Source organism: Ornithorhynchus anatinus, chromosome 3 (genome assembly GCF_004115215.2).
Source record: "Ornithorhynchus anatinus isolate Pmale09 chromosome 3, mOrnAna1.pri.v4, whole genome shotgun sequence".
Taxonomy (NCBI): domain Eukaryota; kingdom Metazoa; phylum Chordata; class Mammalia; order Monotremata; family Ornithorhynchidae; genus Ornithorhynchus; species Ornithorhynchus anatinus.
In genome coordinates this window covers 138,135,901-138,158,327 of record NC_041730.1, presented here as the reverse complement: position 1 = coordinate 138,158,327, position 22,427 = coordinate 138,135,901, and positions in this window count along the sequence as shown.

The following is a 22,427-nucleotide window of genomic DNA, read 5'->3' as shown; positions in this document are numbered from 1 at the left end:
GTCTTAATCCCCATTTTACAGATGAGGGAACTGAGGCCCAGAGAAGTGAAGTGACTTGCCCACAGTCACACAGCCGACAAGTGGCAGAGCTGGGATTCGAACTCATGAGCCCTGACTCCAAAGCCCGTGCTCTTTCCACTGAGCCACGCTGCTTGCTTACTCTGTGTCAAATAATAATAATAATGTTGGTATTTGTTAAGCGCTTACTATGTGCAGAGCACCGTTCTAAGCACTGGAGTAGACACAGGGGAATCAGGTTGTCCCACGTGGGGCTCACAGTCTTCATCCCCATTTTACAGATGAGGGAACTGAGGCACAGAGAAGTTAAGTGACTTGCCCACAGTCACACAGCTGACAAGTGGCAGAGCTGGGATGCAAACTCATGACCTCTGACAAATGCTATTCTAAGCGCTGGGGTAGGTTCATTCATCCATTCTATTGTATTTTTGAGCTCTTACTGGGTGCAGAGCACTGTAATAATGTTGGTATTTGTTAAGCGCTTACTATGTGCAGAGCGCTGTTCTAAGCGCTTGGGTAGATACAGGGGAATCAGGTTGTCTCACATAAGGCTCTCAGTCTTAATCCCCATTTTACAGATGAGGTAACTGAGGCACAGAGAAGTTAAGTGACTTGCCCACAGTCACACAGCTGACAAGCAGCAGAGCCGGGATTCGAACCACCTTGACCCCTTTCTCACCTTCCTTCTCTCCTTCTCTCTGCCCACTCTGATCCTCGGAGACTTCAACATCCATACGGATGTACCCGACGACTCCTCTGCCGCCCGCCTGCTATCCCTCCTCGACTCTGCCGACCTCCTCCTCCACCATACCGCGCCCACTCACCGACTCGGTCACACCCTCGATCTTGTCATCTCCTACCGCTGCACTATCTCCTCACTCACCAACTCTGAAATCCCTCTCTCGGACCATAACCTTCTCACCTGCCTCATCTCTCACACTCCCTCCCCCTGCAAATCTTCGCTACTGCCCCACAGAGACCTCCGCTCTCTCGATCCCATCCGTCTTTCCAATAGCATCTCGCCTCATCTTGCCGCCCTGTCCTCTCTTCCCACTCTCGACGATCAGGTCTCCGCTCTCAACTCCACCCTCACTACTCATCTCGACTCTCTCGCCCCCCTTTCCCTCCGCCGCTCTCGCGCCACTAACCCACAGCCCCGGATCACCTCCTCCGTCCACCTCCTACGCTCCTATGCTCGAGCTGCTGAGCGCCGCTGGCGAAAGTCCAAGCACCGAGCCGACCTCACACACTTCAAATTTATCCTTTCCTGCCTTAACTCTGCCCTCTCCTCCGCCAGGCAAAGCTTCTTCTCCTCCCTCATCGACACCCATGCCCGTCACCCCCGCCGATTGTTCCGGACCTTTAACTCTCTCCTTAGGCCCCCTGTTCCTCCCCCTCCCCCATCTCTCACCCCTAATGATCTGGCCACCTATTTCCTCACGAAAATCAACACGATCAGGTCTGAGCTCCCCAAAGTCACCCCTCCGCCTCTCCCCTCCCCCCCAACGACCCCCTCCCCTACTTTCCCATCCTTCCCTGCAGTATCCTCAGAGGAGATCTCCTCCCTCCTCGCAAGTGCCACCCCCTCCACCTGCGCCTCGGACCCCATTCCCTCTCACCTTCTTAAAACCATCGCCCCTGCCCTCCTCCCTTCCTTAACTTCTATTTTTAACCACTCAATCTCCAAGGGCTCCTTCCCCTCTGCCTTCAAACACGCCCACGTCTCCCCCATCCTAAAAAAACCCGCTCTTGACCCCACTTCCCCCTCCAGTTATCGTCCTATCTCCCTACTACCCTTCCTTTCCAAAATCTTAGAACGAGTCGTCTACGATCGATGCCTAGAATTCCTTAACTCCCATTCTCTCCTAGACCCCCTCCGATCTGGCTTCCGTCCCCTCCACTCTACCGAGACTGCTCTCTCTAAGGTCACCCGTGACCTCCTTCTTGCCAAATCCAATGGCTCCTACTCCATTCTGATCCTCCTTGACCTCTCTGCTGCCTTTGACACTGTCGACCATCCCCTCCTCCTCCGTACCTTATCTCACCTTGGCTTCACGGACTCTGTCCTCTCCCGGTTCTCCTCTTACCTCTCTGGCCGATCATTCTCGGTCTCCTACGCTGGAGCCTCCTCCCCCTCCCATCCTTTAACTGTTGGAGTTCCTCAAGGGTCAGTTCTTGGCCCTCTTTTGTTCTCCATTTACACTCACTCCCTCGGTGAACTCATCCGCTCTCACGGCTTTGACTACCATCTCTACGCAGATGACACGCAGATCTACATCTCCGCCCCTGTCCTCTCCCCCTCCCTTCGGGCTCGCATCTCCTCCTGCCTCCGGGACGTCTCCACCTGGATGTCTGCCCGCCACCTAAAACTCAACATGAGCAAGACTGAGCTCCTCATCTTCCCTCCCGAGCCCGGTCCGCTCCCAGACTTCTCCGTCACCGTGGATGGCACGACCATCCTTCCCGTCCCGCAGGCCCGCAATCTCGGTGTCATCCTTGACTCGTCCCTCTCGTTCACCCCACACATCCTATCCGTTACCGAGACCTGCCGGTTTCACCTCTACAATATCGCCAAGATCCGCCCTTTCCTCTCCACCCAAACGGCTACCTTACTATTACGGGCTCTCGTTATATCCCGGCTAGACTACTGTGTCGGCCTTCTCTCTGACCTCCCTTCCTCCTCTCTCGCCCCGCTCCGGTCTATTCTTCACTCCGCTGCCCGGCTCATCTTCCCGCAGAAACGATCTGGGCATGTCACTCCCCTTCTTAAACAACTCCAGTGGTTGCCCATCGACCTCCGCTCCAAACAAAAACTCCTCACTCTAGGCTTCAAGGCTCTCCGTCACCTCGCCCCTTCCTACCTCTCCTCCCTTCTCTCTTTCTACCGCCCACCCCGCACGCTCCGCTCTTCTGCCGCCCACCTCCTCGCCGTCCCTCGGTCTCGCCTATCCCGCCGTCGACCCCTGGGCCACGTCCTCCCGCGGTCCCGGAACGCCCTCCCTCCTCACCTCCGCCAAACTGATTCTCTTTCCCTCTTCAAAACCTTACTTAAAAATCACCTCCTCCAAGAGGCCTTCCCAGACCGAGCTCCTCTTCCCCCTCTACTCCCTCTGCCATCCCCCCTTTACCTCTCCGCAGCTAAAGCCTCATTTTCCCCTTTTCCCTCTGCTCCTCCACCTCTCCCTTCCCATCCCCACAGCACTGTACCCGTCCGCTCAACTGTATATATTTTCGTTACCCTATTTATTTTGTTAATGAATTGTACATCGCCTTGATTCTATTTAGTTGCCATCGGTTTTTACGAGATGTTCTTCCCCTTGACGCTGTTTAGTGCCATTGTTCTTGTCTGTCCGTCTCCCCCGATTAGACTGTAAGCCCGTCAAACGGCAGGGACTGTCTCTATCTGTTGCCGACTTGTTCATCCCAAGCGCTTAGTACAGTGCTCTGCACATAGTAAGCGCTCAATAAATACTATTGAATGAATGAATGAATGAACCCATGACCTCTGATTCCAAAGCCCTGGCTCTTGCCACTGAGCCACGCTGCTTCCCAAGCAGCTGTACTAAGAGCTTGTAAAGTAAAATTCAGCAATAATACACCGAGGAGAAATTAATTAGTTAATTAATGGAGGAGCAGAGGGCTTAGTGGAAAGAACACGGGCTTGGGAGTCCAAAGATGCAGGTTTGAATCCTGGCTCCGCCTCTTGTCGGCTGTGTGACCTTGGGCTAGCCACGTAACCTCTCTGTGCCTCGGTTACCTCATCTGTAAAATGAAGATTAAGACTGTGAGCCCCACGTGGCACAACCCTATTATGTTGAATCTACCCCAACGCTTAGAACGGTGTTTGGCACGTAGTAAGTGCTTAACAAATACCGTCGTCGTCATCATCAAGTGAGACATAGTCCCTGTCCCCGATGGGGCTCCCAGCCTAAGCAGGAGGGAGAACGGGTATGGAAGCCCCAATTTATAGTTGAGGAAACTGAAGCACTGAGAAGCGAAATGACTTGCCCAAAGTCACACAGCAAGCAGTTGGCAGAGCCGGGATTAGAACCCAGGGTCTCTGACTTCTAGGCCCGGCCCCGAGCTCTTTCTATGGAGTCATGCTTCTTCTGTAAGGAAGGCATCAGGGCACCTTCATCTCTTTTTTTGTTTTTTTTATTTGCTTGTTTTCATGGTATTTGTTAAGCGCTTAGGACGTGCCAGCCGCTGTACTAAGCGCTGGGGTGGATACAAGCAAATCCGGTTGAACACAGTCCCTTGTCTCCTATGGGGCTCACAATCTCAATCCCCATTTACAGATGAGGTAACTGAGGCACGGAGAAGTGAAGTGACTCGCCCAAGATCACACAGCAGACAAGTGGCGGACCCGGGATCAGAACCGATAACCTTCTGACTCTCAGGTCAGTGCTCTAACCACTAGGCCATGTTGCTTCTCTGTCCTTTGACCCCCCTCCCCCAATGCCTGACCCCCTCCAACTCCTTCCCCCTAGTGAGTCCTTGCTCTGTACCCCAAATGTCCTGAGTTTCAAAATATTCCCCAGGCCAGGGCAGTTATGTAGGCCGAATCCAGCTCCTCGGCTGCATGGCAGCCGTGTGGCCTAATGGCGAGAGCCTGGAAGAGGGAACTGGGAGCCCCAAGTTCTCGTCCTGGATCCCCGTCTAATCTACTGTGTGTCCTTGGGCAAGTGGCTTAACCTCTCTGAGCCTCCATCTCCTCATCTGGGAAAGAGAGGGAAGATAGATGGAGAGTCCCATGTGGAGCACGGGGCCTGCGTTAGATCTCAATCTGTCTCCAGCCCAACATTTAACAGAGCACTTTGGCATGTAGGAAGCACCTAATCAATAGCGTAATTATTAACGCCGACTACCAGGACTTTAAAAGATGTTTAAAGGGCTGTCAAAATTTATTCATAATTCGATGTTCTCCAGGTTAGAAGAGGTCGCTGCTGGTGGGTGAGGTTTTTTTTATCGGTGTCTCTGGATGAGGCTGAAAAGACCATTGTGTGTCTGACATGATGCTAACCTACTCACTGGGCCTCCGTCTCGTCTATCTCATCGCCGACCCCTGGCTCGCATCCTGCCTCTGGCCTGGAACGCCCCTCCCTCCTCTTATCCCACAGAAAATGACTCTCCCCCCACTTTCAAAGCCTTATCGAAGGCCCATTTCCTCCAAGGGGCCTTCCCTGACTGAGCCCCCGTTTCCTCTTCTCCCTTCTACGTCGCCCCGACTTGCTCCCTTTATTCATCCCCCCTCCCAACCTACCCTATCTGTCATTTATTTATTTCTATTAACGTCCATCTCCCCCTCTGGACCCTAAACTCCTTTGGAGCAGGGAATGTGTCCATTTATTGTTGTATCGTACGCTCCCCAGCTCTTAGTATGGCGCTCTACACAGAGTAAGCGCTCTATAAATATGATTGACTGAATAATGATAGTAACGACGGTATTTGTTAAGTGCTTACTCTGTGCCAAGCGCTATTCTAAGAGCTGGGGTATATACAAGGTAATCAGGTTGTCCCATGTGGGGCTCACAGTCTTTATTCCCGTTTTACAGATGAGGTAACTGAGAAGTGAAGTGGCTTGCCTAAGGTCACACAGCAACAAGTGGCGGAGCCGGGTTTGGAACCCACGTCCTCTGACTCCCAAGCCCGTGCTCTTTCCGCTAAGCCTCGCATGCCCCTAATACATCGTGTTCAGGGTCACCCCCGGCTGCCCTGTTGCGCTTATGCCTCCGGGTGCCCGGCGCCGTCTTCGTTTTTGCTCCTCGGAGGTCACAGTCTTCCCAAATCCTCTGCTCGGAGACAGCGCAGCCATCTACCATCTCGACCTCCCGAGCGAGAGGTCCATTAGGAACATCGGGAAGGGTCCTCGACAACGTTGGAGACACGCCATATTCATTCTCCAAGCACATACATTTCCAAGACCCCAGCCCCCAGTAGTGATAAAACCTGCATTACTGTGGATTTAGGTCTTTTGATGGATGGGGGTAATTCCATCATAGAGGGGATTTGGGGTGGGAGAGAGGCAGTGATTTTTTTTTCTTCCCTCCTTTTATAATCTCCAACATTATTATATTCCCATCAATGGATAATGATTAAGAGACGTGCTTGTAAATACCAGCGTTGCCAGAGCCTCGCGTAGCTAGCCTCTGGCTGAGTGCTTAATGGCGAGTTAGCGGTAATTTGTAATGGGGTGTTCCCCCCTCCACGTGCATTAATTGCCTTGACGAGTAGAAAAACAACGTGGAGGTGCTTAACGTACTGAGCCCTGCTTGCAAATAATAGTTCCTCCTCCCACCGGCTGGGCTTCTCAGATACGAAGAACCCCGGTTTGCACCACGCGGATTTTCTAGGGACGGGGTTGAGCTTTGTTTTTCTGGGAAGCTAGAATTCTTCCTGCCCTTCTGGAGTTAAATTCCGTTGTGAGAGTCATCAGGAGCAGTTTTTTTGCATGCTTGGGTGGGATGGAACCAAGGCAGGAAAAATGTGTTTTATGTTTCCCTGGATAAAATATGGTATATTTCTTCCAAGATTGATGTCAATACCCTATCTTTATGATGAGTAGAGCAAGAAGTCACAAGCAATGTACACTCTGGGAGATTTACTACACCTTCAGAGCTTTAACTATTCCACCCCACTTCAATGGCTTGTGAACTGTTTTAATTATTTCTCAAGGATGGATCAAACTTATTTTAGAAAAAATTAGTCCAAGAGCGAGAATCGATCCTCCGGGGAGAAGCTGTCTTTGGCTCCTTTTAAGTGGAGCATTCTTTTTTATTATTTTCGCTGCGATTCCCACTGTTTCGATTTATTAATACGACGCGATCCTTTCTTTAAAGCAACGAGGGGGCCTTAGGAGTTTTCGAGTCCACCGTCCTCAGGAGAAAGCCTGAGAGATGATTTTGATTCGATCGAAGTTGGAACGGTCACGGCCCCGAAGTAGCTGACGAATCCCTAGACCGGAAGCTCGTTATGGGCAGAGGACGGGTCTGCCAATTCTGTCATATTGTACTCCCCCAAGCACTCAGTACAGTGCTCTGCGCAGAGTAAGCGCTCACTAAATACCATTGATGATTGATTGAATCCTCACCGCTTCCGCGTGTGTAAGTAGTCAGTTGGTCTATCCCTGTGCTTATTACAGTGTTTGGCACATAGCGAGAGCTTAATAATAATAATAATGGTATTTGTTAAGCGCTGATTACGTGCAAAGCACTGTTCTAATCGCTGGGGGGATACAAGGTGATCAGCTTGTCTCACGTGGGGCTCACAGTCTTTTGACAGATGAGGTAACTGAGGCACAGAGAAGTTAAGTGACTTGCCCAAAGTCACACAGCTGGCAAGCAGCGGAGCCGGTATTTGCACCCGCACCTTCTGACTCCCAAGCCCGGACTCTTGCCACTGAGCCGCGCTGCTTCTCATGATAAATGTCACAATTATTATTACAATAGAGTTAGTAGACATGATTTCCCCCCCCCCATCAAGGAGGTTACAGGTTACCCTGCGGAGAGCAGTTATTCACAACCATGACTTCAGCTACCACCTCTTCACAAATGATTCCCAAATCTCCATCTCCAGCCCTGATCCCTCTTCGTCTCTGCCACCTCGCCTTTCCTCCTGCTTTCAGGACATCTCTACTTGGATAACCTACTGGCTAGAGAAGCAGCGTGGCTCAGTGGAAAGAGCCTGGGCTTCGGAGTCAGAGGTCATGGGTTCGACTCCCGGCTCTGCCACTTGTCAGCTGTGTGACCGTGGGCGAGTCACTTCACTTCTCTGGACCTCAGTTCCCTCATCTGTAAAATGGGGATGAAGACTGTGAGCCCCACATGAGACAACCTGATTCCCCTGTGTCTACCCCAGCGCTTAGAACAGTGCTCGGCACATAGTAAGCGCTTAACAAATACCAACATTATTATAACCTACTGACACCTCAAACTCAACAAGTCCAAAACCAAATTCCTCAACTTCCCACTCAAAGCCAGTCCTCCCCGCGTCTTTCTCACCACTGTAGACGGTACCATTCATTCATTCAATCATTCAGTAGTATTTATTGAGCGCTTACTATGTGCAGAGCACTTTACTAAGTGCTTGGAATGGACAAATCGGTAACAGATAGAGACGGTCCCTGCCCTTTGACGGGTTTACGGTTTAATCGGGGGAGACGGACAGACAAAAACAATAGCAACCTTGGTATGATCCTCAATTCGACTCTCTCATTCAAGCCACATATTCAGCCTGTCACCAAATCCTGTCGGTCCTCCCTTCCCAGCATCGCTAAAATCTGCCCTCTCCTCTCCCCTTTAATTGCTACTAGGCTGATGCAGATACCTATACTAGCCCACCTTGACTACTTTATCACTCTGCTGATCAGAGCATATGTCTACAAAAATGTTCAGTCCTCGACTCCCCATTCCTCAAGAACCTCCAGTGGTTGTCCATCCACCTCCGCACCAAACAGAAACTCCTCACCATCGGCTGTAAAGCCCTCAATTCATTCGGTCGTATCTATTGAGCACTTACTGTGTGCAGAGCACTGTACTAAACGCTAGGAAAGTACAATTTGAAAGCAAACATCGACAATCCCTACTCAACAACGGGCTCACGGGCTCATCCTCCCTCCTATATTATTTACCTCACTGATTTCTTACTACAACCCAGCCTGCCCACTTGGCTCCTCTTTCCTTCATGCACCATCCTTCCCCTGGTTATAGACGATCCCCCTGTGCTCTCACTACAGATGCTCACGTAACTACCGAATCCTGCGGTCAACCAGGATTGGCTGTGACCGATCTGTGTGCCCTTTGTGACGTCGGGCAAGTCACTTAACTTCCTCTGTGCCTCAATTTCCTCAACTGGAAAATGGGGATTCAATACCTGTTCTCCCTACTTAGACTGTGAGCCCCCCGTGGGACCCTAATGATCTTGTTTATGTCATTCATTCATTCAGTCATATTTATTGAGTGCTTACTGTGTGCAGAGCACTGTACTGATCCTTGGAAGACTACAATACAACAATAAACAGTCACATTCCCTGCCTACAATGACCTTACAATGTAGAGTGGGGGAGACAGACGACAATACATGTAAATAAAATTATTAATTTATATATATATACGCTGTGGGGTTCGGAAGGGGAAAAGCAAAGGGAGTAAGGGCGATGCAGAAGGGAGTGGAAGAAGAGAAAAAGTGGGTCTTAATCAGGGAAGGCCTCTTGGAGGAGATGGGCCTTCAATAAGGCTTCGAAAGAGGGGAGAGTAATCTTTTGTCAGATTTGAGGAGGGAGGGCATCCCAGGCCAGAGGCAGGATGTGGGCAAGAAGTCGGCGGTGAGATAGATGAGATGGCGGCCCAGGGAGAAAGTTGGCATTGGAGGAGCGAAGTGCACAGGCTGGGTTGGAGTAGGAGACTAGCGGGGTGAGGTAGGAGGGGGCGAGGAGATGGACGGCTTCAAAGCCAATGGCGAGGAGTTTCTGTTTGATGCGGAGGTGGATGGGCAACCAATGGAGGTTCTTGAGGAGCGGGGTGACATGTCCTGAATGTTTTTGTAGAAAATGATCCAAGCAGCTGAGTAAAGTATGGACTGCAGAGGCGAGAGACAGGAGGCTGGGAGGTCAGTAACGAGACTCAGGCCAAAATCCAAGTGGAATAGGATGACCCCAGCGATTAGTTCAGTCCTGACACATAGTAAGGGCTTAACAGATACCATAAATAATAAGAATAATAACAAAGAGCAGGAGCGTTCTCATGAGGGAGAGGATAGAGAGAATTTTCTTTCGAAGCTGTTTATTTTTATCCTTATCTCACCTGTCTCCCTCCCTCTTCCTTCTTTCCTCTCTCCTTTTCAAGAAGAAGTGGGCAGAGAAGAAACCCTGCCTCTTGTCTGCTGTGCGACCTTGGTCAAGTCACTACCTTTTCTGTGCCTCAGTTCCCTCATCCGTAAAACAGGGATCAAGACTGTGAGCCCCGAATGTGGGACAGGCACTGTGTCCACTCCCATTATCTTGTATCTACCCCAGCGCTTAGAACAGTGGCTGGAACAGAGTAAATGCTTAACAAATACCATAATTATTAATTATTATTCTTAGAAAGAAGAACTGCTTCTGAAAATCTCTCTCTTCTTAATATATTTTGTGTAGTGCTGCAAAGGACACAGGGAAATGGAACTGTGTACCCGGGAAGACGAGGCCACCTCTGATGGTCACTGGATTGAACTCGGTGAAGCCGCAGTGTCAACGGCGAGCCGCTCAGCTCTCAATTAGGTAGGGGGCAATGTTGTTTGTTGTTCCCTGCCCCCCCCCGTACCCCCCAAAAGTGTCTCCTGACCTTTGACCTCTGCGGTCTTAGCCCGCGCTCCCCGCTGAGGCCCTAAATAGTACGAGGAGTCCAAGAAATGGAAATAAACCATATTCAAGTGGCCTATAAAAAGGAGACATTTAGGAACTTCTGACTTTTAAAAATCGTTTATCCTCCTCAGTTCCTCTATAAACTTTTAATATCACAAGCCATCAGGCACCTAAACTAAAGAAATAATGACATAGCGGTAACACCGGGGTTTTTTTGGTTATTTTTTTTTTTCATTTATGAAAATAGTTCCAGTGTTTGCTTCCTCCAGAAATAATGAAATCCCCAGTCATGGATTTACAGTCCTCTCTAGGAATTTAGTCTCCCCCTCCTCCTTCCTCTCCCCCAGTGTTGCTCTATGCTGATATAAACTCGTTGAGGGTACGGTCAGACCCAGAATCCAGAATAGCAACCCCTTGAGTAGTGAAAGAGCTCCCTATTTCTCCTAGGAGCGGGTCCTCTTTGAAGTGGGGATTATGACCACGTAAATGCCGATAGATTTTAACCGCTTCTCTGTTGGGTGACGGCTTGAGTTCAGCCCGTCGTTGAGTAAGGAACGTCTCTATCTGTTGCCCAATTGTACTTTCCAAGCGCTTAGTACAGTGCTCAGCACACAGAAAACGCTCGGTAAATACGAAGGAATGAATGAATCCACTGAACGTGACAGTGCAGCCGGCTGGATCCCCCGTATCCTGTCGCTCCGTTTCTTCGACAAGACCCAGGACAAGGGCTCCGAGGAACCAGACCCTCGTCGAAACCAGCAGCCGCCTAGGTCGTAGTGAAACATCCAGATGAGGCTGCCTTCGTTTCTCTCAGGGGGTTAGCGGAACAGCGCTGCCGAAGCAGCATGACCTACTGGATAGAACACGGGCCGGGAGTCGGAAGGACCTGGGTTCTAATCCCGGCTCCGCCACTTGTCGGCTGTGTGACTCTGGGCAAGTCGCTTCATTTCTCAGCACCTCAGTTCCCTCATCTGTAAAATGGGGATTAAGACTGTGAGCCCCACGTGGGGCAGGGATTATATCCAACTCGATTATCTCGTATCTACCCCAGCGCTTAGTATAGTGCCTGGCACATAATAAGCACTTAACAAATGCCACGATTAATTATTACGACCTAGTAGATAGAACATAAGTCTTGGAGTCAGAAGGACCTGGGTTCTAATCCCAGCTCCGCCACTTGTCTGCCCTGTGACTCTGGGCAAGTCCCTTCACTTCTTGGGGGCGCTGTTACCTCATCTGTAAAATGGGGATGAAGATTGTGAGAGTGCGAGCTCAGAGACCCGAGTGCGAATGAAACCGTGAGACCTAGGGGAAAGAGCCTGGGAGTCAGGAGACCTGGGTTCAGCATGGCCTAGTGGAAAGAGCAGGAGCCTGAGCATCACAGGATAAAAGAGAAAACAAGATGACCTGGTCCCACGTGCGGCTCACAGCCTATATAAGAGGGAGAAGAGGGATTAAATCCCCATTTTGCGGAGGAACAGGGAAGTGAAGTACCTTGCTTAAGGCGATGCAGTGAAAGAGTGGCAGAGCTGAGATTCGAACCCAGGTCCTCTGACTCCCAGCCCCAGGCTCTTTCCACTGAGTCCCGCTGCCCTCTTTTCCCCGGCTCTCTAGAAGTGGACCCTCTGCATGTTTTCCTTCCATTTCTCCGGGTTGACTAGGTTTCCTTTTTCTGGATTCATTCCGTTTGATGACTACTCTCCCTTTTCTTCCCCCTGAGATGGCAAACACCAACAGGAGGGCAACTCTGACTGCTATTTTTATACCCTGTTCCAAATTACTTAGAACTTAGGTTCTCAAAACAGAATCCTTCACCCAGTAGGTGCCCTGCCCATACTGTGTGTTGGAAATAAGGTTTTGCTCGTAGTTTAAATTTATTCATTCATTCAGTCGTATTTATTGAGCGCTGACTGTGTGCAGAGCACTGTATTAAGCGCTTGGAAAGTACAATTCAGCAACAGATAGAGACAAGCCCTACCCGACAACGGGCTCACAATCTAAAAGGGATCCTTTAGGTGTCCAGTACAGTCCAAAAGAAGGTGTTCATTACGGTGCTCTTCACTCAGAAGCCTTCTGTGGGTGTTCAGCCCCACATTCATTCATTCATTCAATCGTATTTATTGAGTACTTATTGTGTGCAAAGCGGTGTACTAAGTGTTTGGGGGAAGACGATATAAGAACAAACAGACACATTCCTGCCCACGGTGAGCTCCCGGTTTAAAAAAAAAAAATGTTGGTATTTGTTAAGCGGTTACTATGTGCAGAGCACTGTTCTAAGCGCCGGGGTAGATACAGGGTAATCAGGTTGTCCCACGTGAGGCTCACAGTCAATCCCCATTTTACAGATGAGGTAACTGAGGCCCAGAGAAGTGAAGTGACTCACCCACAGTCACACAGCTGACGAGTGGCAGAGCTGAGATTCGAACCCATGACCTCTGACTCCTAAGCCCGGGCTCTTTCCACTGAGCCACGAGAGGAGTTAGATATTAATATGCATAAATACATAAATAAATAACAGATATAAATATATACAGATATATGTCCTGTGGGGATTGGAGGGAGGACGAATGAAGGAGCGAGTAAGAACGGCGCAGAAGGGAGCGGGAGAAGAAGAGCGGTGGGCTTAGTCAGGGAAGGCTTCTTGGAGGAGATGGGCCTTCAGTAAGGCTTTGAAGTGGGGGGGGAGCAATTATCTGTCTATGTGGAGGGAGGGTCTTCCAGGCCAGAGGCAGGATGTGGGCGAGAGGTCGGCGAGGAGATCAGGGTACAGTGAGGTTAGCAGAGGAGGAAGGTAAAAGGCACGATTCCCACCCTCATCTTCCCTCCACAGTCTAATCTTGACTGCTATTGGCCACCTCCTCCTCTCCCCACTTCTGGTCCAAGTACTTCCTTTAGAGTTAAGACGCGGAGACCAGATTCTAACAATACACCTCCCCCACCTCCCCGCCCCGCCCCTCCCCAAGGGCAGCCCCAAAACAGACAAGAAGTCTAAGTCCAGGGACCCGAATTAACTCTGTGGCACCAGGTCCTTCCCTTCTGCCCAAGGCACAAGGTGAGAAAGTTGGGAAACGGCACTGAGATTTCTCCCTCGGCCCCCGACGGTCTCACGCTTCCAAATCCCGGCAACTATCGCCGCTCCTCTTCGCCTTATCCTGCTGAAGTCGCCTCAGCAAGATGCCTCCTCCTTAACGATTTCCCCTTCCCCACACCTCCAGCGGGTTTTCCCCAATCCTGGATATGCGGATTGATTCTGCTCCTTGGGATTTTTTTTTTCCCTTTCCCCTCCTGAGTCCGGGCACGTTTCAATCAGTGCGATAAGTGCTCTGAAGGGGGAGAGGGCCTTTAAGTGAATCGATACGTGTTCATCATCATCTCGCTACCGCGGTTAGAAGACTTGGCCTCCTTCCCGAAGCTGGGGGTTTCCCTACCCCCACCCCCTGGAGCATTTTCCAGGGATTCCCTGGACGGACTACCAGCCCTGGCTCCAGGGTCCTCCATATCGCTTTATCCATTTATCACGATGAACGGTTCCAATTTCACTCAGGTGGATCTCGCTTGCCACCGGGAAAACGCTCTCTAGCCATGGTGATGGATAGGGTGAAGTCAAGATTCGTTCCTCTTCCACGGAGGATGAGGCAACGGGTAGATGAAACAAAGAGAAAATCTTACCTTCTAGGAGTTTATAACTGTGGTATTTTTAAAAAATATTTAATGGCAATTGTTCGGAGCTTACTAGGCGCCAGGCCAGTATATTTACAGATCGCTTACTGTGTGCGGAACGTAGGGCTCGCAATCTTAAACCTCATTTTACAGATGAGGTATCTGAAGCCCAGAGAAGCAAAGCGACTCGCCAAAGTTCCCACAGCAGACGAGTGGTGGAACCGGCACTAGAACCCAGATCCTTCTGACTCGTGTTCTCGTCGAGTGAGCCCAGCGCGGGACGGGAACTGCGTCTGAACCTGATTAACTTGTATCTACTCCAGTGCTTAGTATAGTGTGTGGCGGAGAATAAGCACTTAATAAATACCACAATCATTATCATAATAGTGATATTTGTTAAGCACTTACTCTGGCCTGTTCTAACACTGGGGTAGGAACAAAATAATCAAGTTGGACACACTCCCTGGGACTCACAGTCTTTTTTTTTTTCTTCTGGTATTGGTTAGGTACTTATTACATGCCAGGGACTGTTCTAAGCGTTGGGGTAGATAGGAGGATAATCGGGTTGGACACTGACCCTGACCACATAGAGCTCAGAATCTTAATCTGCCACCTGTCAGCTGTGTGACTGTGGGTGAGTCACTTCACTTCTCTGTGCCTCAGTGACCTCGTCTGTAAAATGAGGATGAAGGCCGTGAGCCTCACATGGGACAAGCTGATGACCCGGTATCTACCCCAGTGCTTAGAACAGTGCTCTGCACATATTAAGCGCTTAACAAACACCAACATTATTATTATTACTAATCCCATTTTACTGATGAGGGAACTGAGTCACAGAAAAGTGTAGTGACTTGCCCGAGGTCACACAGCAGACTAGGGGGCAGAGCTGGGATTAGAACCCAGGTCCTTTTTGACTCCCAGGCCCGGACCCTATCCACTAGGCTGTGCTGCTTCCCATCAAGACAGTGTAATTCATTTCGCCTACTACACTGTGTTAACCGTCTCCATCCTCACACTGATTTTTCCACTTTTTAATCACTCTCCCTCTCACCCTGCATCTTTTCAGACTGGAGCCAATCAAGCAGCCAATCAATCGTTCTTTTTGAGTACTTACTGTGTGCTCTTAGAAGAGTTCAATAATATTAGCGGACATTTGAGTCTGTATTAATAATAATAATAAAAATAATAATGGTATTTATCAAGGACTTGGACCAATTGTGAAGCGGCATGGCCTCGGGGATAGAGCCCGGGCTTGGGAGCCAGAGGACATGGGTTCTAATTCCGGCTCCATCACTAGTTTGCTGTGTGACCTGGGGCAAGTTACTTTCATTCATTCAATTCATTCAGTAGTATTTATTGAGCGCTTACTATGTGCAGAGCACCGTACTAAGCGCTTGGAATGTACAAATCGGTAACAGATAGAGACGGTCCCTGCCTTTGACAGGCTTACGGTCTAATTGGGGGAGACACACAGACAAAAACAATAGCAATAAATAGAATCGAGAGCAATAAATAGAATCAAGAGCAATTCATTTCTCTGTGCCTCAGTTCCCTCATCTGTAAAATAATAATAATAATGTTGGTATTTGTTAAGCACTTACTATGTGCAGAGCACTGTTCCAAGCGCTGGAGTAGATACAAGGTAATCAGGTTGTCCCACGAGAGGCTCACAGTCTTCATCCCCATTTTACAGATGAGGTAACTGAGGCACAGAGAAGTTAAGTGACTTGCCCACAGCCACACAGCTGACAGTTGGCAGAGCGGGAATTCGAACCCATGACCTCTGGCTCCCAAACCCGGGCTCTTTCCACTGAGCCACGCTGCTTCTGGGGATGAAGACTGTGAGCCCCAGGTGGGACAGGGACTCTGTCCAAGCTGATTATCTCGTCTCTACCCCAGTGCTTAGAACAGTGCTTAGCACATAGTAAGGGCTTAACAAATGCCATCATTATTAAGGGCTCTGGTAAATATCGGAAAATCAGATCAGCCATGATCACTGCCATACACATCTCAGTGTCTAAAGGAGAGGAAGAGCAGGCATTTATTTTCTATTTGACAGAAGAGGAAACTGAGACACTTAGAAGTCAGGTGACTTGCCCAAGGTAATACAGGAGACAAATGGTGGAGCGGATATTAGAATCCAAGTTTCAATCGATCAATCATATTCATTATCCAAATAATAATAATAATGATAATGGTATTTGTTAGGCACTTACTATGTGCCAAGCACTGTTCTAATTGATGGGGAGGGGGAAAATACAAGTAATCAGATTGTCCCATGTGGGGCTCACAGTCTTAATCCCCATTTTACAGATGAGGGAACTGAGGCCCCGAGAAGTGAAGTGACTTGTCCGAAGTCACACCGCTGACAAGTGGCAGAGCCGGGATTGGAACCCACAACCTCTGACTCCCAAGCCCGGGCTCTTTCCACTGAGCCACTCTCCTTCTCGAACACTTAGCACAGTGCTTTGCACACAGTATGTGCCCAATAAATAACACTGAATGAGTGAATGGAGTACTTACTGTGTACAGAGCACTGTCCTAAGCACTTGGGAGAGGACATCATAACCCTAGAGTTACTTTCCCACCGAGTTCTGTGATCTTTCCCCTAAACCACATGTTTTCCAGTAAAATGAATTATTTGCAGAGCAATGAGAAACAGTAATTAAATATACAGTCGAATAAATGTTTCTATGTAAGTGTTGAAGACAGGTAAAAATAAGGACATAAAGGCATGAGGGGGCTAATGATTTGGAGTCCTGGAGAAACAGCATGGTGAAGTGGAAACACCGCGGATCTGGGAGTCAGGGGACCTGGGTTCTAATCCGGGCTTGGCCACAGTGTCTGCTGGTTGACCTAGGTCAAGTCATCTCACGTCGCTGGGCCTCAGTTTCCTCACGTGTAAAATGGGGATTTGACACCTGCTCTTCCTCCCCCTGAGACCGTGAATCCCAGATGGAGACAGGGATCGTGTCTAGCCTGATTATCCCAGATCTACCCCAACGCTTAGTACAGTGCCTTAGGAGAAGCAGCACGGCGTCGTGGATAGGGCCCGGGCCTGGGAGTCAAAAGGTCATGGGGGTCTGATCCTGACTCCGCCCCTTGTCCGCTGTGTGAACTTGGACAAGTCACTTCACTTCTCTGGGCCTCAGTTACTGTAAAATGGGGATCAAGACTGTGAGCCCCACGTGGGACCGGGACTGTGTCCAACCCGATTTGCTTGTATCCACCCCACCCTTAGTACAGTGCCGGGCGCATAGTGAGTGCTCACCAAATACTAGAATTATTATTATTATTATTCAATCATTCATTCATTTGTACTTCTTGAGGGCTTAATATGTGCAATGCACTGTACTGAGTGCTTGGGAGAGTCCGATACAGCAACAAAGAAGAAGTAAGCGCTTAACAGATGCCATAATTATTATTATTAACAAAGTACTTGGCCCATAGTAAGCGCGTAACAAATACCACAATTATTTCCATTATCATTGTTATTATAATCAAGATGTTCAGAAGGGCTTTTATTCTGGGGAGAGTTGTGATAATAATAATACTAATAATGTTGGTATTTGTTAAGCGCCTACTATGCTCCGAGCTCCGTTCTAAGCGCTGGGGGAGATACAGGTTAATCAGGTTGTCCTACGTGAGGCTCACAGTTAATCCCCATTTTACAGATGAGGGAACTGAGGCACAGAGAAGTGAAGTGACTTGCCCACAGTCTCTGATGGGGGGAGGGAGAGATTTCCAGGCCGGGGCCGGGGGGGACGGCAACGGGGTCTGCGAGGGAGGGGAGGGAGGAGAGAGTGTCGAGAGCGAGGGACGGCTAAGAGGTCGGCCTGGATCTTGGGAGGTTGTGTAACGGAAGGGAGGTGTTGGCCAAGGGAGAAGTCGGTGTGTTGTGTTGCGCAGACGTTTCCTCCCGCGCTGTTGAAGGCACGATTCTGCCCCGCTCCTCTCGGAGGGTCAGGAAAGCTTGATTCTCCTAATTGATTCATCATTTATCCTTCCCAAAGGCGAAGCTAATAAACGATCGTATTGATCGCGGTCGGGTCTCCCAGACAGGCCGAGGAGCCTCCCTGAGACGGGACTAATCACTCAGTGGATCAATGGTATTCATTGAGCGCTTACTGTCTGCAGAGCGCTGTACTGAGCGCCTGGGAGAGTGGAACGTAACAGTTGTGAGAGGTGTTCGATCGATTCATCGATCGATCGTACTCACTGAGGGGCTCTCTGTGGGTAGAGAAGAAGAAGCTGCTTAAGAGAAGCGGCTTGGCTCAGTGGAAAGAGCCCGGGCTCGGGAGTCAGAGGTCATGGGTTCGAATTCCGGCTCTGCCACTTGGCAGCTAGCTGTGTGACTGTGGGCAAGTCGCTTCACTTCTCTGTGCCTCAGTGACCTCATTTTACAGATGAGACAACCTGATTAACCCGTATCTACCCCAGTGCTTAGAACAGTGCTCTGCACATAGTGAGCGCTTAACCAATACCAACACTATTATTATTATTATTATCAGAGCACTGGACTGGGGGGTTAGAGACAGTGTAATGTAACCGAGTAGGCAGATACGTTCCATCAGTCAGTTGTGCTTATCGAGCACTTAACTCTGTCCAGAGCACTGTACTAAGTGCTCAGGAGAGTGCAATAGAACAGAGTTGGTAGATACATTCAGTCAATCAAGTGTACTTATTGAGTGCTTACAGTGTGCAGAGGCTTAGGAGAGTATACTAGATGATGATGATGATGATGGTATTTGTTAAGCGCTTACTATATGCCAAGCACTGTTCTAAGAGCTGGGGTAGATACAAGTTCATCAGATTGTCCTACGTGGGCTCACAGTCTTCATCCCCGTTATACAGACGAGGTAACTGAGGCACAGAGGAGATAAGAGAAGCAGCGTGGCTCAGTGGAAAGAGTCCGGGCTTGGGAGTCATAGGTCATGGGTTCGGATCCCGCCCTCTGCCCCTTGTCAGCTGTGTGACTGTGAGCAAGTCACTTCACTTCTCTGTGCCTCAGTTCCCTCATCTGTAAAATGGGGATGAAGACTGTGAGCCTCACGTGGGACAACCTCATTCCCCTGTATCTCCCCCAGCGCTTAGAACAGCGCTCTGCACGTAGTAAGCGCTTAACAGTTACCAACATTATTATTATTATTATGCGTAGCTTGTTCAAAGTCACACAACTAATAAGTGGCAGAGCCGGGATTAGAACCCACGACCCCGACTCCCGAGCGCGGGCTCTTTCCACTAAGGCACACTGCTTCTCTAACAATAAACGGACCCCTTCCCTGCCCAAGACGAGCTCACAGTCCAGAGGGGGAGACGAACACTGATATTAATAAACAAATTACAGATCTGGACATAAGTGCTGTGGGGCTGAGGAGGGGGTCAATATCAAGTGACCGAAGGGGACGGATCCAAGCACATAGACGGCACAGAAGGGAGAGGGGACTGGGGAAAAATATTAATAACAATAATCGTAATAATAATGATGGCATTTGTTAAGTGCTTACTGTGTGCCAAACAGTGTTTTAAGCTCTGGGGTGGATACAAGGTCATCACGCTGTCCCATGTGGGACTCACAGTCTTCATCCCCATTTTAGAGATGAGGGAACCGAGGCGCGGAGGAGTGACTTACCCGACGTCACGCAGCCGACGAGTGGCAGAGGCGGGATTAGAACCGACCACCTCTGACTCCCAAGCCCGGGCTCTTTCCACTGAGTCACGCCGCTTCTCGGGGAAGGCCTCTTGGAGGAGACGTGACTTTTATAAGGCTTTGTCGTCGGAGAGAGTGGAGCTCTGCACATAGGAAGTGCTCAATAAATACTATCGAATGAAGTATATGGAGGGGAAAGGAGTTCCCGGCCAGAGCAAGGAGTTGGCAAGGAGATGGACGAGATGGGGGTACAGTGAGCAGCCAAGCGCGGTAGGAACTTTCTGCCTTTTTGCATCTCGGTGCCCGGAAGAGCCTCTCATTTTTTTATGAGTAAGTATCTTGGCTAGAGCTTTAGACCCAGAAGCTCGCCGCGGATACGGTCCAGATACTTTAAGGAAGAAATACCCCTCAGAAATCATTGTTCCAATGATAATGACAACAGATGTACGGTGTAAACAGCCTTCTTTCATGGCCTGACCTCCTGACCTTTGACATCATTTAAGTGATTCCAGGCCACATGGCTCATAGCTTTTGTTGGGCCTAGCTGGGATATGTTATCGACTGCGAGTTGATAAATATTTCATCTCCACATTAAAAATGTGGGGCGGCGGGGTGGTGGGGGGGGGGGAGAATAACCATTAGTGCCCGACGATAAAAAAGCTTTCTCTTTGGATCACAGGAATGGGGTGAAATCCGTATGGGGCTAAAACCGAAATGGAAAAGGTGGTCAACGGTCGGAGGACAAGGCTGCGATTTCGCGCTACGTCCGGAAGAACAAACGGAGGCTACGGTGCAGGTTGGCATCTCCGGAGAGGTTGGATCTGGTGTTCCGGTGGTGGTTTTGATCGTAATGGACACGCGCGGAGTCCGGAGTTGAGGGACTTTGGCTGGGAGTTACCTTGAACGGCAGAAGGGGGTTGAGGCGGAAGTGACTTTTCTTTACCATTATTGTTATTATTATTATCGTAACTATTGTTAAGCACTTATTATATGTCAGGTAATAATAATAGTAATACTTGTGGTATTTGTTAAGCATTTATTATGTGCCAAGTAATAACAACAGTAATAATTGTGGTATTTAAGCAGCCTCGCTTAGTGGGAAAAGCATGGGTTTGGGAGTCAGAGGTTGCGGGTTCTAATCCCGGCTCCACCACTTGTCAGCTGTGTGACTCTGGGCAAGTCATACAGAATATTAAACACATTCTTCAAACTTCTCTGTGTCTCAATTACCCCATCTGTAAAATGGGGATTAAGACTGTGAGCCCCACGTGGGACAACCTGATCACCTTATATCCTCCCCAGCACTTAGAACAGTGCTTTGCACATAGTAAGCGCTTAAATGCCATCATTGTTATTATCATTTGTTAAGCGCTTACTATGTGGCTATAGTATAGCCATAAATTCTATGGATATGCAAACCACGACGACTCCAGATATGGCAGAAGCTGGGAGTTCTGTAGAAAATAATAATAATAATAATAATGGTATTAGTTTAGTGCTTACTATGTGCCAAAGCACGGTTCTAAGCGCTGGGGTAGATAAAAGGTAATCAGGTTGTCCCACATGGGCCTCAAAGTCTTCATCCCCATTTTCCAGATGAGGGAACTGAGGCACAGAAAAGTTAAGTGACTTGCCCAAGGACACCCAGCTGACAAGCAGTGGAGCCGGGATTAGAACCCATGACCTCTGACTCCCAAGCCCGAGCTCTTTCCACTGAGCCACACTGCTACTACGAGTAGGACAGTTAGTAGGACTAGTGGTATTCATTCATCCATTCAGTCATTCGTTCAGCCGTATTTACTAAGCGCTTTTGGGTGCAGAGCACTGTACTAAACACTTGGGAAAGTACAATACAGCAATAAAGAGAGACAATCCCTGCCCACAACGTTCTCACAGTCTGGGGAGGGGAGGAGACCGACATGGATACGAATGAGCAGATATCAACGTAGATAAATAAAATGATCGCTGTGTACGTAAGTGCTGTGGGATGGGGGGAAAGCAAAGGAAGCGAGTCAGGATGACACGGAAGGGAGCGGGAGATGAGGAAAAATGGGATTTAGTCAGGGAAGGCCTCTTGGAGGAGATGGGCTTTCAGGAAGGCTTTGAAGCGGGAGAATCACATTCTCTGACCAGGGACAGACACCAAGCGGGGAGGTATGCCCCAAACAGGACGCACCCCAGCCGGGGACACGCACCCCGAACTGAGGCACAGTCTCTCAGCCCTGGGATACAAATTACAACCTGGAGACACACATCCCACATTGTGTATATGTCTATAATTTGTATATAATTTGTGTAGATATCTATAATCCATATCTATAACTCTATTTTGATGCTATCGATGCCCATCTACTTGTTTTGTTTTGTGGTCTTTCTCCCCCTTCTAGACTGTGAGCCCGTTGTTGGGTAGGGATGGTCTCTATCTGTTGCCGAATTGTACTTCCCAAGCATTTAGTACAGTGCTTTGCACATAGAAAGCGCTCAATAATTACGACCGACTGAATGAATGAATCCCAGGGTACGTACGCAAACCGTGGAGCCACAACAACTCAGACCCACAACCCCAACAAGGAAACACATTCCAAGAGTGGCATTCATCAGACAGGGAAACATACCACTAAATGGGGATTCCCAAAACAACAGGAAAACACTTCCCAACACAGATGCTAAAATAATAATAATAATAATGGTATTTGTTAAGCGCGTACTAGGTGTGTACTAAGCACTGGGGTGGATATAAGAAAAGCGGACACAGTCCCC